The 17,733-nt window shown below is 46.9% G+C and overlaps 1 protein-coding gene across 1 annotated transcript in view; it reads right to left on the bottom strand.

The window, feature by feature from the left end:
• LOC122801341 (mucin-19-like) overlaps nucleotides 1-17,733 on the bottom strand; it is a 938,154-nt gene that overhangs the window by 722,678 nt on the left and 197,743 nt on the right. The gene's annotated exons all lie outside the window — the stretch shown is intronic.

Raw genomic sequence — 17,733 nt, 5'->3', positions numbered from 1 at the left:
TTGATGGAGAAGTACAGAGAAGGTCAGAAGGAGTTGTATTGTGTCTTTGTGGACTTAGAGAAAACATATGACACGGTGCCTAGAGAGGAGTTGTGGTATTGTATGAGGAAGTCGGGAGGGGCAGAGAAGTGTGTAAGAGTGGCACATGATATGTACAAGTGTAGTGTGACAGTGGTGAGATCTGCAGTGGGAGTGACAGATGCATTTAAAGTGGAGGTGGTGCCTAGAGAGGAGTTGTGGTATTGTATGAGGAAGTCGGGAGTGGCAGAGAAGTATGTAAGAGTGGCACATGATATGTACAAGTGTAGTGTGACAGTGGTGAGATCTGCAGTGGGAGTGACAGATGCATTTAAAGTGGAGGTGGGATTACATCAAGGATCAGCTCTGAACCCTTTCTTATTTGCAATGATGGACAGGTTGACAGACGAGATCAGACAGGCGTCCCCGTAGTCTATGATTTTTGCAGATGACATTGTGATATGTAGTGAGAGGAGGGAACAGGTTAAGGAGACCCTGTAGAGGTGGAGATATTCTATAGAGAGGAGAGGAATCAGTGGAGTGTTGATTGCAGAAGGTAAGTATTGGGGACAGGGGTTTAGTAGGATAGAGTGGACTATGATGTTTTAAGAAAAAGAGAAAAAATAGAGAAGTTAGAACTTAAAATGAATGCAAGTAGTAAGTGAAGAAGTGGGAAGTCAAAAATAGTGGGGGGAGGGTGCCATCTAGTGGAAAAATGCTGTAGTGCACCTGTGGCTCCACCAGGGCAATCCCTGGACTGGATTGTATTGAGGAGAGAAGGGAGCTAGTGTAAATCAGGGAGCTAGAAGAGGGGCAAGTATGGGAGATAGAGAAATTAAGAAGGGTTTGGCTGCTGGCTTTCCTGGCAAGGGAGCATACTGAAACACCTAGCAGGGCATTAGATATAGTAATACAAAGGATTAGCAGCAGTTGCACATACTTCCTTAGTTCCTTCTAGGAGAAGCTTGGTTTAATTCCCATAAAGGGGATGAGGCGTCAGAGCTTGTACATATATGTACATAGATGTATATTTATACACATATATATAGTGGCACTGACAATGGCATGCAGGTGCAATAGTCTGTAACAGGCCAGCAAAGATAAGTGTCTCCACAGGGAGCATAGCTACAAACACATAGCACAAAGCATGGCACATGCATAGCACAATGCTTGGTACAATACAACATATGTTCCAATGGTAGGTAAGCAACTGGCATAACAATTGCAGTCTGTAAATGTGTTGTAGTTGATATGGTGGGGGGAGACATATATGTGTATTAAGAACTATGGTAACCCTGCTGTATGGGTGGCTCAGACCTGTTTCCATCTTTGTGTCTTCCAGGAATCATGTCGCATTATCACCTTCCCGTGTACAGCACCGCAGAAACAGCTATCATAATTGACCACCTGGTACAGCACTACGTACTTTTTGGCCAGACAGCCCATGACCATCAGGAGAGGACCACCCTATGGAACGAGCTAGTTCACAGGGTCAGTGATGTTGGACTGCATAACCCCAGCTATGAGCAGGTCCGACATCATTGCACCGACTTGCTTCACCATGTACATTGGCGTGCAGCTGCCGTAAGGGGGGACTATCTTGCAATGGGGGGCAACCCGCCCATCCACCCCTCACCCATGTGGAGTAGCTTCTCAGCAATCTAGTGGCACCTGTCTGCCCGTAACATCAACACCTGGCAGTGCACATCTTGGAGGTGGGTGCCAACAACACACCAGCTGAGGAGCGTGCAGGTAAGGCCCCAAGGCTCATCGGTCTACCACTCATGTGTATGCATATGCAGCTGTACAGGTACATCATGCTGAACTGAGATGTCATATACTTTGTCTGCTGCTGTGTAGTAGTAAGAAACTGTTGTGTAGAAACTATGATATTGTGTAATTCTACTGTTGATGTAACGTAATGCTGCACTCACTTGTTATGAATGCCATAGCTGTGTCCACTGATATCAGCTTTCTCGCACTCGTATGTAGGTCCATCCAGGAAACAACCATAGCAGCAGACTGTAGCCGGCGAGTATGGTTCATGTTCATGCATGATGATTAACTAGTCATGTAATAGCTATGGGCTATCCCCACATGCACACGTCTAACACACCTACCCATACTGCATGCTGTACACGTTCACATGCTTTGCTGAGAAATGCACTGCATCACAGTAGAGACCATGCTGGGGTATCGGAAGGGTACAACAGACACATGCAAGATAACTAACATCCTGTCAATGTGCAATGTGTCCACAGGAATATGACATGTGGCAGGAAACACGGCCTACAGTAGGGACATGTGTGACTCAACACCACCATGGCTGCAGCTGCACACAAGCAGGTTAAGTAAACATTGCAGACGTAACCCTGACTAAACAGCACTCATCACAGCAGTGTGTGCACTCCAAGGGATGTGCACATGAGTAGACCTTGCAACCATGCAGAGGTCTGGGACATGTGTAGGGCACCCCTCACATCCATGGTAAGGTCTGCTGGTTGTCAGTGTAATAGTCATGTACTGGTCATACATGCACTGCTGATGTTGTGATCTGTAAGGCAGACATCAGGCATGCACAAATGATAGCTGTTCACATACCATCCCAAGTATGTGTTGCTACAACACAGGGGCTGTGATCAATGGAGCTGACATAACCAACACAGTACTACAGATGCATCAATGGTTTCCAAACCTACGAGGTATGGTGCACAGTACAAGGCAGGGCGTGGAACAGGCCACAGTAACACTTTGTATATGGCTGCAGTGTTAACATGGGAAGGGGCCATCACCTACCAACAAAGCCCATGCCTCACACACATGTATACTGCCGCTAGATGTCACTATAGTTGCACTGCATGCTGTTGAGCTCCATGTGTAATGCATGTTGGCAGAAGGCTAATGGGAGGACTGTGTGTACAAATGTTGTGCAACTTCACATGTAGGAGTGTGGGGTGTCTGTGTGTGTGTGTGTGTGTGTGTGTGTGTGTGTGTGTGTGTGTCCATGTATTCACAGGCGATAGTGGGATTGACTACATGGTGGTACTTCCCCTTGGGATTGTGCCATACATGGAGTGAGACATGGAACACCAGGACAACCTGTCAGGTATGTGAACATAGGACAGCTAATAGCATAATAATGTATGTAGCATGAAGCATGCGTTTTGAGGTGCAGGACATACCAGGTATACACATCATATTGCCAGCAGCAGATAGGTAACTGGCTACCCACATATGCAGCACTACAAATCCAATGGGGGATTACCACAGCACATCAGTGAGCATATCCAGGTAGTACTGTCGTCTCCATGATGGGTCGCTTGTGCAGACGATGTGGCATGGACTGAGCAAGACTGTAGTATGAGGCTCTGGTGTGTGACATATGTAGTGAATGTAGCAGCCCCAACCATATAGGGGCATTGTACACCATTACTGCCCATACACAGGGAAATACAGGGTGACAGCTGTGAGGTCATGTACCACCTACTCCACCCAGGTCAGGGAGGCGATGGAGTAACAGGTCAGGTGTGGTAACCACACATGTAGGCATGGGGAGGGATGATATGTTAATGGGCTGTAGTGATGTGTGTGTAATAGCAAGTGACATGCAGGAAGTGGAACATATGTAACTGACTGTGGGACTGTCTGCAAACACAGGGGAGGTAAAGTTGTAAGGTGGCTGTCAGTGTAAGTGTGTATTGTTATGCACTGTTGTACAAGTCTTAACGTGTGTATTTGTTGCCCCCACAGGTGACAAGGTGAGTCAGGGTCCCTCATGCTTGCATACTGAGGTAGGTGTCCCTACAGACACCAATGATGATGTAGGTACAGGTGAGGCACAGGTGAGATTGTCAGAGGCTGACACTGCACCATGTGTCATTACCCTCCTAGCCACCCCAAGCCCGCACACAGTTACAGTGCCCTACAATCACCATCACATGTGGCTATAGCAGAGGCAAAGTTGACGCTTGGTGGCAATGGCCAGGAAAGTGTGGTTTCCATGTCATCTGTGTCGGGTCACAGTCTGCATAGCCAGATGTCCGGAAGGCCACCATATCAGCAGATGTACCGTGGTTCTCGTGGGAGGACCGCAGGTCCTCCTGCCCCTGGCAGAGGCACCACAACTGGTACCACCAGGAGCATGTTTCAGGATGTAATGGAGGCACAGGCACATATGGAAATGCACTCCAGACAGGTCATGTGGCTTTGCAGCTGTAAGTGGCAACCTCCATGAACTCGCTGTTGCCTTCTGTGAATATACTGAGGTTAGATGGTTGGCCTCCTCGACTGTGGTATGTCTGTGCTAGAACGTGTGGTGGGAGTGATGCGATGTCAGCGAGAATGTAGGCCAGAGACACCAGCAGCTGGAAGTTAACATGGACGTGCCAGGATGCACAGCTCCTTCCGTAGTGGCAGTACCAGCCCCAGAACACCACAGGGTCTGCTGTCCACATCACAGCAGGCCATGTGCACATGGTCCTGGCCAGCCCCAGGAGGGACATGGTTCCAGTGGACATATGTCATCATCGGGAGAGTAGCACCTCAAGGTCTGTACCTGGCAGGCACAGTCGGCATGTCCATGGCCTGAAGCACTGAAATGCACACCCTGCCAGGTATGGTCTGCTGCTGTCCAACATTACCCGTGTGAGGCAGCCACATGGCAAAACTGCGTGCATGCATACCCACACACTATGCAACCACACCTAGGGTGTCCCCATACCGGCACACTACATCACCACGCCCCAATCAAGGAATCACACCCCTCACCCACACACATGGTGCCACATGTTTGGACCACCCTCAGCCTCTGGCACACCTGCAACACACCCTGTGCATATGATGATACCTGTGACACATCCCTGTCATCCATAACATCAATGCATGGACAGGCTAACATGATTCTGATACACACGGTGACTGTAATGGGGTGCTGCAATGTACCACAGTGTAAAATGTAGTCAGGGGTAATGTGTACTGCATACATGTCAGGTAGTGTAGCCATGCAGCTAGGATGACATTCACACACCCTGTGCATATGATGATACCTGTGCCACATCCCTGACATCCCTAACTTCAATGCAGGGAAAGGTTAACATGGTTCTGATGCACACAGTGACTGTGATAGAGTGCGGCAATGTACTGCAGTGTAGAATGTAGTCAGGGGTAATGTGTACTGCATACATGTCAGATAGTGTAGCCATGCAGCTAGGATGCATCTCAGCTGGTTAGTAACACCAATTGATACCCCCATACTGTCATCCATTTGTGCTGTAGGCATACATGTGTCAGCAGGAGGATGGTCCGCAGTCATATTCCTCAGAGGTATGTCAGTGTGGCGACACCATGGCTGTGACATATGTGGTGTACAGTTACACACATGCCAAAGGTATGTATAACAGCTATTGACCATGCAAACATGATGGGTGGCCTGCTGGTACAGGTATGCTCTGCACCCTTATGTCAACCCATTCACATACACCCACATCCTGACTTGACGACACTGTGTCTAGACCCATAACCCTGGTATGTAGTGCTACTGAACTGTGTGGCTGTCATTGCACACTCGACACTATCTGTAAGGTGAGGTGTGTACCAGGTCATGTGCTACATGCACACCATCCACAGACACATACAATATGGTAATGAGAGATGTAATGTTTGTATATGGTGAATACATAGTGTGTCATACCATCATATGCACATTGACCAACACATAACGGGTAGACACACATCTTAGAGACCTGGTTGTACAGTTGATAACTAACTAGTCCATGTGTCCAATGTGTTACAGGTAGGCTGCACACAGCACATGTGTAACTGGGCCGTATCCTGTTTTCTGTTACCTATATGGCTGATGGTGACATTGGCCACCTGAGAGGGATACATGGGCCATATGCCAGGTGTATCATGGTCTAAGGTTAGAGTACAGAGCACCCACATACCCCACTGGGTATTGTACACACTAGAGCCCATCTAGATACTCTGACATACCCACTATCACAGTGGCCATGATGCAAAAACAACCCATTGCATATCACAACATTGATACCACAGGGATATGCATGTGATGCACATGCCACAGGCATAGTAGGGTGTTGCATTGTGTTGCCACAGCTATGGGTGACAACAACAATATCTGTACTACTGTGTGACAATGTGTATTTTAACAGGAGTATGTGGACTCGGACTGGTGTACCCTACAGATATGCACACATGCACATATACACACACGTGGCAGACCTCAATGGGATTCCCATGCCTACTGTTGTTCTGGTACTGTAAGGTACATGTAGCTATTAATGAGTGGAGTGTAACAGGCTACATGTTACGTTAATGGAGTTGAGAGGCACCACACACTATACGAGTCACATGAATAGGCATCCCCCCAGCCAACACGTCCGCCCTACAATGTGCTGCCAAATGTTGGCAATCCCATAAGCAGGGCCAGTGACAACATGGGCACACAATGTTACCTGCACTACAGCCCACCTGTATGATGTCAGGCTGTTATTGGTAAAATATCATGCAGTATATTCTGGCTTCCATGAGGAATGTATTATGTGGATGCCATCAACATTGCTAGGCTTCGGATACACAGACACAGATATCCAGATACAGGTATACATATACAGGTATACACATATATATATATATATATATATATATATATATATATATATATATATATATATATATATATATATATATATATATATATATATATATATATATATACATACATATACATACATACATACACACACACACACACTATACACCTATATATATATATATATATATATATATATATATATATGCATAAATACATGTCACTGCACATACACATGCAGTTATATGTACAGTACGAAACATAAGCAGTAGGTGCACACAATATGGAACAGCCACTATGCCTACAGTTGACCCCTGAATGACTGGACACTGTATGTGCCACCCATACAAATGACAATCGTTGCCTGTAACATACACCCACATAGAGGTCATAGGCGGAACACCCACAGGTTTGCTGACATGGCAGCCTGTCATCCTGTACTATTACAGTTCTACATGCCATGCCATATAGCTGTTCAGACACTGACAACTATATCAATGAAGTGATGGTACAGTGGACCAGTTACACTCATACAGTAGGTTGGAAAGGTTCAGAGCTGCTGCTGTCCAACCCAAGCCATTCACATTGTACAATAGGAAAGACACGCTGGGACACAGGATACCTAACAATCAACAGTATGTACTCCAGGTGTGTAGTTCAGCAGCCTCTATCAACACACTGTACAAACACAGTAGGTGGTATGGACATCTTATGACAACATGGGTTGTAACTGCTACATAACTTGGCATAACTGACACCATCACGTGCACACCAACACACAGAACAGTTTGTATGGCAGGGGGCAGTAGTCCTGCAGTACCCAGAGCCATGACAGTATGTGTCTATAGGTAAAGTATGTGGTACTGTACATCCAGATACCTTAAGGCAGCTCAGCCCTGATAACCCCACATTTTGTAGCAGCCTAGGTCTTTTCTGGTGCCCCTCAGACTCAATTATACAGGGCTATATACTACTGTTACATACACTGGGCACTGCAGTACACGAGGGCACACATGTATTGTGTAGGTGGCACCCACACATATGGCCCCAGCCCCACCATATGTGTGGAGGTTAAAATGGCAGTGGACTGATGGCAGACATGGCAGTGTGTTATAATACCAGCCCACTATGGATCAACCACCAACAACATGACATATGTACACAGCTTGGTGTGTAGGTGATGGACAAAGGCTGGAATACAGCCACATATGTGGACAACTATTGCCATACACTACACAAGGTGCAGGTGTTACAGGATAGTCTATAATATACCCTTAGTCTGGGACTTGCTGGTATGAACGGACATTGATGTAGCCATGTACCGGTAACACACAACACACACACTGACAGTGTATTATCTGACACAAGACCTGTGTGGTGGACAGACAAGACATGATAGGCACAGCTCCAGCCGGCATGAGGGTAGGTCCACAGTTGTGTGCTATGCAGATGGATTGCATTCCATGGCAAACTAGTATGTACACCCACACCCTGTAACACCAGCACTGTACAATGCATAGCACAGCTCCACTCGCAGTCTGTCTGTACATCCTAATCCTCTGACAAATATGTAACTGCCCTGAGTGTGTCGGCTCTCCTGTATGGGGTATTGCTACATGCTGTTGGTAGCACTGCTGCCCACACACGGGACAGATGCCCATCACACAGGTGATATAATGGGACCACGCACACATGATGTGGGGATCAGTAGTGGGTGGTTGCCATGACAATGTTAAATGGGTGTAGTACACATGTGTAATCATATATCTGGCTATCTGAATATGTAAATGTGCATATATTCCCACCATAGTTCCTGGACATGAAGTGTAATCCTCCCCAGCCCGTATGTTCCCAGTGGCGTAGTTGCAGGGGATGTCAGGTATCTCTAGCAGGTATACTAGTAGGCTATTGCTAGTGTCATTGGGATTGTCTTCACAGATATGGTGTGTGTGGCAGGTCACATCTGCTCATAACATGTGCGCCACTGGTTACTGAACAACATCCAAAGGACATCAGTGTACAGTACTGCTGCTAGCATGTAATGCTGCTGTCGACTGCAGAAAAGATTTTGGCCAGTATATGTGGGGGTCTGACACAGTCTGTACATTCCAGAGGTATACACATACACACTTAGTGCTACACGTGTGTACCATGCCTCACTATATGGATGTGTTTGGTCATGTAGATGGGTATAACACATGAAATGTATATAATGTCCACCATAGGTCATGCATTCACACATCCCTGCCTGGCCTATAATGGTATGACTGCTGGTACAAGGGTGACATGGCCACATACTACACAATAGGTATTGATATACATCAACACTGCATCCCACTGCCCTGTCTGACATACATGACTGTTAAGGGAGGTCTGGCAGTGGGACATCTGGCTAGTATCTGCACATGACATTCCACTGGGTAGCTACACTCAGCTTCTAGGCATGTCACAATGCACTGTGCAGGCTGCAGGCAGATTGGCTCAACACTGGCCTATACCTCCCAAGGGGGAATGCACATGTACCTGCATATACAGCAGGCTCCACAGTCATGTCACAGCACAGGGTAGGATACAGCTGTGTGGCAGTGCATATCCACAACCACTGTGAACACAGCCACAGCCACATATGGTTAGCTAGCATGTTGTGACAGTATATGGACTATGTGTTTGACACCATCCTCATATGTGCCACTCACAGACTTCCCTACATATACTGACCTGCCACATAGTTTGGTCTGTTGGGTGTCTGTGGTATGGGACATGTGTGTTTATGGCCCGAAAAACATGAACGCCACTACATTACCATACAGTGAGGCAGCATGTAACATCTGAAAGTAGAGGAACTAGAACAATGTCATCTACCACAGTCTGTACACAGGCTAAGGTACATATCAACACTACACACACTGTTGACATTCACCATAGGTACACAGACTTCAGTACTGTATGAACATCCACAGAATCTGCAGGTAATGTAATGTAATGTAACCCCTACTGTATATAACATGTGTAGCAGTCAGATATATCCGTGGCTTGTTCTCAGATATGATGCCACAAAGTATGGTGTACAGCACATATGCACCAGTTCATGCATGACATATGTACAAAGGTTGACAGATGTGTGTCTGGGAGCACATACACAGGACCAATATTGACATGTTGCTGTGATGACCACATACATTTACTGTTGTTACAGGGTTGTGTCAACATATGTCCTTTGAGGGATATGACATCTGTGACTACCACAGCTTTCTCCATCTACTGACTGCAGTCCTCACACTACCTTCAGTAGTCAACAGCTAGATGCTCTGTGGGTGACACATGCAGCCATGGACACAACACTGCCCAGGCTGCAGATGACCCTGCAGATAGTGATTCCCCATCAACATGGAACCGACATGGAAAGTATTGAGACATGTACATCAGCCATATCCACACAAACACTGTGAAAGCAACATTACTCCTAATGCGGTATAGAGCACTTACAGGCTGTGGTCAGGTCAGGCACATCCACCTCCCATTTGATGCACTGTTTCCACAGTGTATGTTGTTAGAGGTGCACCATAATCCATCTGGGATGCTGTTTGGTACACAACAAATCTATTTCCTGCTCACAGTGGGTGACAGGGGCAAACACCATCATGATGTTCCTGAATATTGGAGTGTGTTTCCATACAATTGGCAATAGGGATGTTACCACAGGTGTTTCACATGCAATCAGCTAAGGGAGGGCTGCAATTCGTGCAGAGGCCATCAGCTGATCATGAGCATTACCTACTTAACACATGCTTCTGCCTAAGCAAAGCAGGTGTAGGTCTTCACGTCCACCTGAAAGGGGGTGGGGGATGCAGACAGAGGCTAATAAGTGTCAGGGAGGGGTGGGAGGGCAAAACTGAGGCGTGGTTGTGTCACACACCTAGCAGCACAGGGTATCAAACCTCTGATGACTATGTAGTGCTAGCACAGTCTGCTGGAATTATTGGATGCGCCACATGGGTTACCTGTTGTGGAGCACTCAGAACATATATGTGATGGTGAGTGACATCTGCAACAGGAATACAGTAGCTGTATGGTAGATGACATACATGTGCCTGTCAGTATGAACAGGTGCCAGCGTCAACAAGGCCGCACTCTCACAAGGACACACACACATTGACACACGTGGCAGGGCCAGGTGTACAACTCATCGATTGTGGGATTGCCACATCACATCACTGTGCAGGTATCCCATGCACCACACAAGTCATACAGGGGCTGTATGGGCGAAGGGCATGGGAAGGTGTCTGACATCAGACAGCATGCTGCAGTATGCCCATGGGGGTTATAGGGAGTGTGGATGTGAACATCTGCAGCATGCAACTTGCACACAAACACACAACGTGCCACTACTGACATGCATGTGTGCATGTCTGCACAGGTGTGTGGTATTCGACTGTGCCAGACGGCTGTCCACGGCTAGGTGATGGGTGTACCTTGGTATCAGGCCACATGACAATAGTCTGCATTGTGGCTCATGGATGTAGTGTCTGCATATACATGCACAGGCGGGTATTGCATCCCCCATCTGTTCACCTGGGTGACTACTGTGTGTGGGCATTGCTGTGCATCACTTGCCATGTCTTTGTTCCTTTGTCCATGACATGGACTGCATCTGGGATGTGTGCACCTCCCACATGCATGTACAGTGACATGTGGAACTGTACCTGGGGAGTCCAGCCCATGTTGTGAACACAGATTATCAGATGTGCCAGTCCTGCCCACCTGTGGCGGGATCTGGTAATGGCCAGCAGCTTTACCCTGCACCTACATGGTGTTCATGCTATCAGCATTCCTTGGTGTCAGTGGCATCTGTCCATATGGTCATGTTATCAGGCATTGTATGTCCATTGTGGGTCACATGTGATGGCACCACAGGCGGTGCAGTTGTCCATTGGATAACATGGGGGAGGTGCACTGTCTGCAAGTATGTGCATATTGGACAGATGGACTGGGTGTCATGCCCTCTGTGGCCCACCGTTGTCACTCCATAGTAACTATCAGTGGCCAATGTTCAGTGTACTACCTAGGCATGTGTGTGCATGACACATGGGGTGAGACTATGCTCTGGGTAGTACTGGGGTTGCTAACTGTGATTGCCAGGCCTTGATGTCACATGTCTGGGTATGGCTCTGCACCCCAGCCTCTCAGAGATATCACATGTTTTATCCCTGTACAGTGGACATTGTGATATATAGTATGGCCACCATATAAGAAAATGCAAAACCTGCTCCACATTGGCCACACACACACACACACACACTCACACACACACACTGACACCTGTCATGTTTGGGAGTAGAACTCCTACCTATCTAGTGTATGACACTACAGCACTACGCAGTTATATTATGTGCCACGGATATTACTGGGGTAGTCTTCACCCAAAAGTGCATTCCACACTGACTGACATCAGCAGGATTGCCAAAGTAGGGTTTTGAAATGACTGCAAGAGACTAGCCTAAAATGCATTGCTCCCTACACAGACAGTGACACACACAATACATTTGGAACTGCCATATGTAGGGATGGAACCCAACTACGCATTTAATTCACAATACAGTAGTACACAGTTACAGCATGTGCTACAGAGATTACTGGGCTACAGTTCTCCCAGGGGAGTATTTCTAGGTGGGTGACATCAGCAGCCTCACCAAAGTTAGGTATGTGAAATGTACGGGATGTGAGTTACCTAAAAGCATTGCTTTCTACACAGTCAGACATGCATGCATACACACACAGTTGGCAGGTCAGGGGCTAGAACTCCTAACTAATGCCTTAATCACACTATTGCCATATGATGTCATGGGATCTGCTACAGAGATTACTCAGCTACAATCATCCCAGAGGTGTATTTTAAGTTGCGTGACATCAGCAGCCTTGCCAAAGGAGGGTATTCAACTTGTAAGGGATGTGAGTAGGCTAAAACTCATTGCTCTTTACACAGTCAGTGACAGACAGACACACACATATGCGCACACAGACTCAACACGCGCACAGTTGCCACGTCTGGGGTTTGACCTCCTACCTCACTACATTATCACACTACAGCAGTACGCAGTTACAGCATGCACTACGGAGATTACTGGGCTACAGCTCTCCCAGAGAAGCATTTCTAGGTGGGTGACATCAGCAGCCTTGCCAAAGTTAGGTATGTGAAATATATGGGGTGTGAGTTACCTAAAAGCATTGCTCTCTACACAGTCAGACATGCATGCATACACACATAGTTGGCAGGTCGGGGCTAGAACTCCCAACTAACTCCTTAATCACACTATGGCCATATGATGTTATGGGATGTGCTATGGAGATTACTCGGCTACAATTGCCCCAGAGGTGCATTTCAAGTTGCGTGACATCAGCAGCCTTGCCAAAGAAGGGTATTTGACTTGTAAGGGGTGTGAGTAGTCTAAAAAGCATTGCTCTCTACACAGTCAGTGACAGACAGACACGCACACATATGCACACACAGACTCACACATGCACAGTTGCCACGTCTGGGGTTTGACCTCTTACCTAACTACATTATCACACTACAGCAGTACGCAGTTACAGCACATGTTATGGAGATTATGGGGCTACAGCTCTCCCAGGGGAGTATTTCTAGGTGGGTGACATCAGCAGCCTTGCCAAAGTTGGGTATGTGAAATGTAAGGGGTGTGAGTAACCTAAAAGCATTGCTCTCTACACAGTCAGTGAGAGACAGACACACACTCACACAGTTGCCATGTCTGGGGATAGAACTCCTACCTAACTAGTCTATCACACTACAGCAGTATGCAGTTATGGGACACACCACAGAGATTACTGGCCTACAAGTCTCCCAGAGGTGTATTAAACATTGGATAACCTCAGCAGGCTTGTCAGGGTACCGCTATGGGGTGGCCTGTGTGTGCCTGGCCCATACACCATTCATGTAGGGGTGACACACCACAGGCGGCCACAAATAGGGTCATATGTCACAGGTGCGCATCTAGGGCAAATAGCTGATTATGTCCTTATACAGCCATGTTGCACAGCTGGCACGTGGATCACGTGGTGCTGACAGGTAATGGTCACTAGTAACTGCAGTGTGTGACATCTGCAACTGATGTGTTTGGGGTCCTTTGCCTGTGTGCTTAGTTGGGCCGGCGTGGATGGCTCCTTGTCACAGTCACCCTCTTCCACACATCTATATCCATCTACCTTTAGCGTATTATGGCGTGCTGTCTTTACATATATGTCGGTATTCCTATCCACTGTGTGTGCAAGGCATGAGTGGTGTATACTGACATGTGTCTGCAGCAACTATTGCAATTGCTGGATATGGCTAGTCCGCTGGTGTTTGCATACATGGCCTTCATGTGTTTAAGTGTGTGAGCATGCCCAGCATAACCTTTCAGTATGTTGATGACTGACATTGCCTTCATTACTCTAAGTGTGTCAGCATGCCTAGTAAGGCTGTCTATTATGCATGTGTGGAGCATGTCCGGTGGTTTGTACTGCACAGCTGACTTTGTGTTGTACACCAACAGGTAGCATGCTGTGTCTGCAAGGTATCCACCAATCATCTGGCATTGACTGTTGTAACATGTCTGCATAGTGGGGGGTACACCTGACTATTTCTATGTTTCTATACAGGAGTGGGGGGGCACACCTGACTGTTACTGTATTTCTATGTGAGGTGGGGGGCACTCCTGACAGTTGTACACATTTGCTAGGACTGTACTGGTATGTTCTGTAGTCCGATTCTGTCAGTGGTCTTACCCATCATGCTGGCTACGCCATACCGGTGTACTTCTGTTCTTATCTTTTGATTGCATACACATTAGTTTCTGACTTCCTAATTGTCACAACTGACATCCCACTGCCTGACCTGCTGTGGCCTGTCCATTTAGGCCTGGGTGGGGGTCAGCCATACCCCTCATTCAGAGGCCATAGTATGGCATTTGTTTGTGTTTGTCTACACCTTTCCTACTGGCTGTGACTGTTGGGTATGTGACCCCCTCCTAACTGGCATGTGTGAGTCACTTATCCTGTGTGTGTCCCAGTATTGCGGGTGGTGCTGCAGTGCTGCCTATGTTGGATGCACGTAGTACACTGCATATGCATGGTTAAGCACAGGTAGTGTAATGTTTGGCATCCCTTTTACTGTATGTGAGAGTCAGAGCAAGGTGCTATTCCCTGGATCCCTCCCATGTCAGTGTATATGCTATGTGTTAACTCTTTGCCAGGGCCAGGGCATACTGGGCATGCCTCCTTCTGCCTACTGGGGGCAGGCTCAGGTTTTTCCTCCTCTGAGTCACTCTGCCTGTGCAGGCCTTGGCATTGGTGGGGGGCTATATAGCCCTGCCCCTTCCTGCTCCTGCTGCAGTTGTTTCCCCAGGATTATATTGTGTATCATGGCACAAACAAGGATGATTTGGATACATGCAGTTAGTGAGTACTGCAAGGCTCCACCACATGTGTTCAGGCACTGGAACCGTCACTTGAGCATCCCAAACACATGCTCTATTATGATTCTTGTTTGTACATGTGCCTCATTATGGAGTTCTTGTCCGGGTGTCTGTGCATTTCTGATGGGTGTCAGCCATGGCTACAGTGCGTATCCAGCATCCCCCACTAGGTGACCATGTGGGATGTCCCCACTGGCAAATTTTTGGTACAGCTGCATCAGATGCCAGATGTGGAAATTGTGATAACTTCCAGGGCAGCCAGTACACATGTTAAGTATTATGCCCTGGGCATCACACATGACCTGGCAGTTGATGGAGGGGAAGTCCTTGCGGTTGATGTAGACCCTACCCTGCTCACAGGTGGTGCTTTGATGCGCATGTGCATGCAGTCTATTCCATCCACTACCTCAGGGTACTCTGCTATCTGGTGGAAGAGATGCATACTGCTGGCCAATGCCTCACGGGTGAGGGGGAAATATATGTTCTCACTGACATGTGCTGTCATAGCATCCAGGAAATGGTGGAGTACCCTGGATGCTAATGCCTGTGAGATCCCCATCATATCCCCAGTTGGCCTTTGGAAGGTATCTGTAGCTAGTATTCTTAGGCCTACACATACCTTCATTTCCACTGGGATGGGTTCCCCTCAATTAGTTCTGTGTGTCAGGCGTGGCTGGCACAGCTCAACAATCTGCTGTAGGAGGTCCCTGTCCACCCTATAGTGCTCCACTATCTCCAGCTTATGTAGCCCTTGGTAGGTCACCCTGGGTCTGTACACTCTTCTCCGTCTCCTCACTGTGGGCTGGTCGGCAGCGTTTCCATCCTCACCATCCTCAGCCTCTTCCACAAGTTGTATGTTAGCTATTGCAGCCCCTAACATTTTGCTGTTGTGAGTGTTAAAAGTTCCCCGCTTGTTTACACTGGTGGGGTAGGGTGTGGGAAAAACTGGAGGGGTAGGTGCTTGCATAGTTTATAGTAGTGTTCTGGACTGGGCTGGTCTGCTGCCTGTGTAATTGGCTGGTTCCGATCCATGTAACCTGGCAGCAAACCTAGTACTCCTTGATTAACTTCCTACTGCTGCTTTGCCTTCCCATTGCCCTTCTGATTCATCCTGGAGGGACGCTGTGCAATCAGTGTACTGCAATGTGCACACTGCTACTATTTCCTGGGTTCACTTTCTTTATCTTCCTGTAGATCCCGTTGCACAGCATGCACACCCACTTACACTGTGTCGTACGTGCTGGGCAGGTTTAGACACCTCCTGGCTTTGTTGTGCTAAGCTGAATGCAACCCAGAGCCACAGGGCACCAATCCACTAACAGTATGCCTGAAACTCCCACACATGATGTCACCTACCTCCTAGTCTTGCACTCAACTATTCATACTCATACAGTGTTAGGACCTGCCTCACATGCTGGGGAAAACTGGGATTCACTATCCTACCCCTCATTTGCATAGACTTGCCTGCTAATGCATAGTTACATGTGTCACACTGTGCCTCCCCCCTTAGCAACCACTACTCACTGGCCAGGTTGTCTTTTGCCTGCTATTGACTTGCATGGCGGAACACTGATTTTAGTTAGACTGTTGTTTTTTTAGGTTTATTTTCTTATTTCCCCACCGGTCACATTTGTGGCCGCTGCCCTATGCTTCAATGGACGTAATCGGCGTACATATCATAATAGTTGTATTTTGTACATTTGGCATTGTTTGCAATGCCAATGGCCTTCTACTTGGCCATTGGCATGCTTCCTCAATGCTATGCAGCCTTTATTTGGAGCTGTCATAGCTCTGTTTTGCAGTTTGCAGTGCCATACTCGGTTACTAACTGAGTACATTTCTGCATATTACGCTAGTCCTGTATGCCCAGATTCCTGCTTACCGGATGTCAAATTTACCTCATTTGCATGGTTTTCACCTGCAAATGGGGTTATTTGCATATGGGGGCTGGGGATGTGCAGCACTAGTGCTATAGTGCTCACGCATGTCAGACGTGCACATACGTGGATCTCTCGGCCGCCATATTGGCAATATTTCATCTAACACTAATCATGCCCAGTGCGCAAGCTTTTGAGAATCCGGGGGAATATCTTTTATAAAGTTTATTGTGTTTTATGATGTTCTAAAAAGGTTTTGTATTAATGTACATGATATGACTGATATACCTAATGTGTATATATATATATATATATATATATATATATATATATATATATATATATATAGATATATATAAATATATGTGTGTGTGTGTGTGTGTGTCTGCTTGTGTGTTTAAATGACTTGTTTATCCTGAAGACCACCAATATATTGCGGGATGATGTATTAAATAAATTCAGTGTTGTTTGGAGCTGCCTAGAGGCTTGTTTTGTGTTTAGTAGGATGAATGTACACCAGCCCCAAGTGACTGTTTCTTTCAGTTACTAGATATGCTGACATTTCCAAGTTAACTGCTGTGTTTATAGTGTAGCTGCTACAATGTCTGGGCTTAATATTCAAGCTGCTGAAGAGTGGATAAGAACTAACTCTCTAACTCAATAAGTTGTTATTGTGAACACATTAATACTCAAACAGAAATTCACACTTCAGCAGCAATAATTAATGCACTGACTTTGACATTAGAAACATTCGACA

This window comes from Protopterus annectens, chromosome 4.part1 (assembly GCF_019279795.1).
Source record: "Protopterus annectens isolate FY-2018-M chromosome 4.part1, PAN1.0, whole genome shotgun sequence".
NCBI classification, from domain to species: domain Eukaryota; kingdom Metazoa; phylum Chordata; order Ceratodontiformes; family Protopteridae; genus Protopterus; species Protopterus annectens.
Note: the sequence above shows the minus strand (reverse complement) of the source record. Positions and strands in the feature narration are given on the sequence as shown.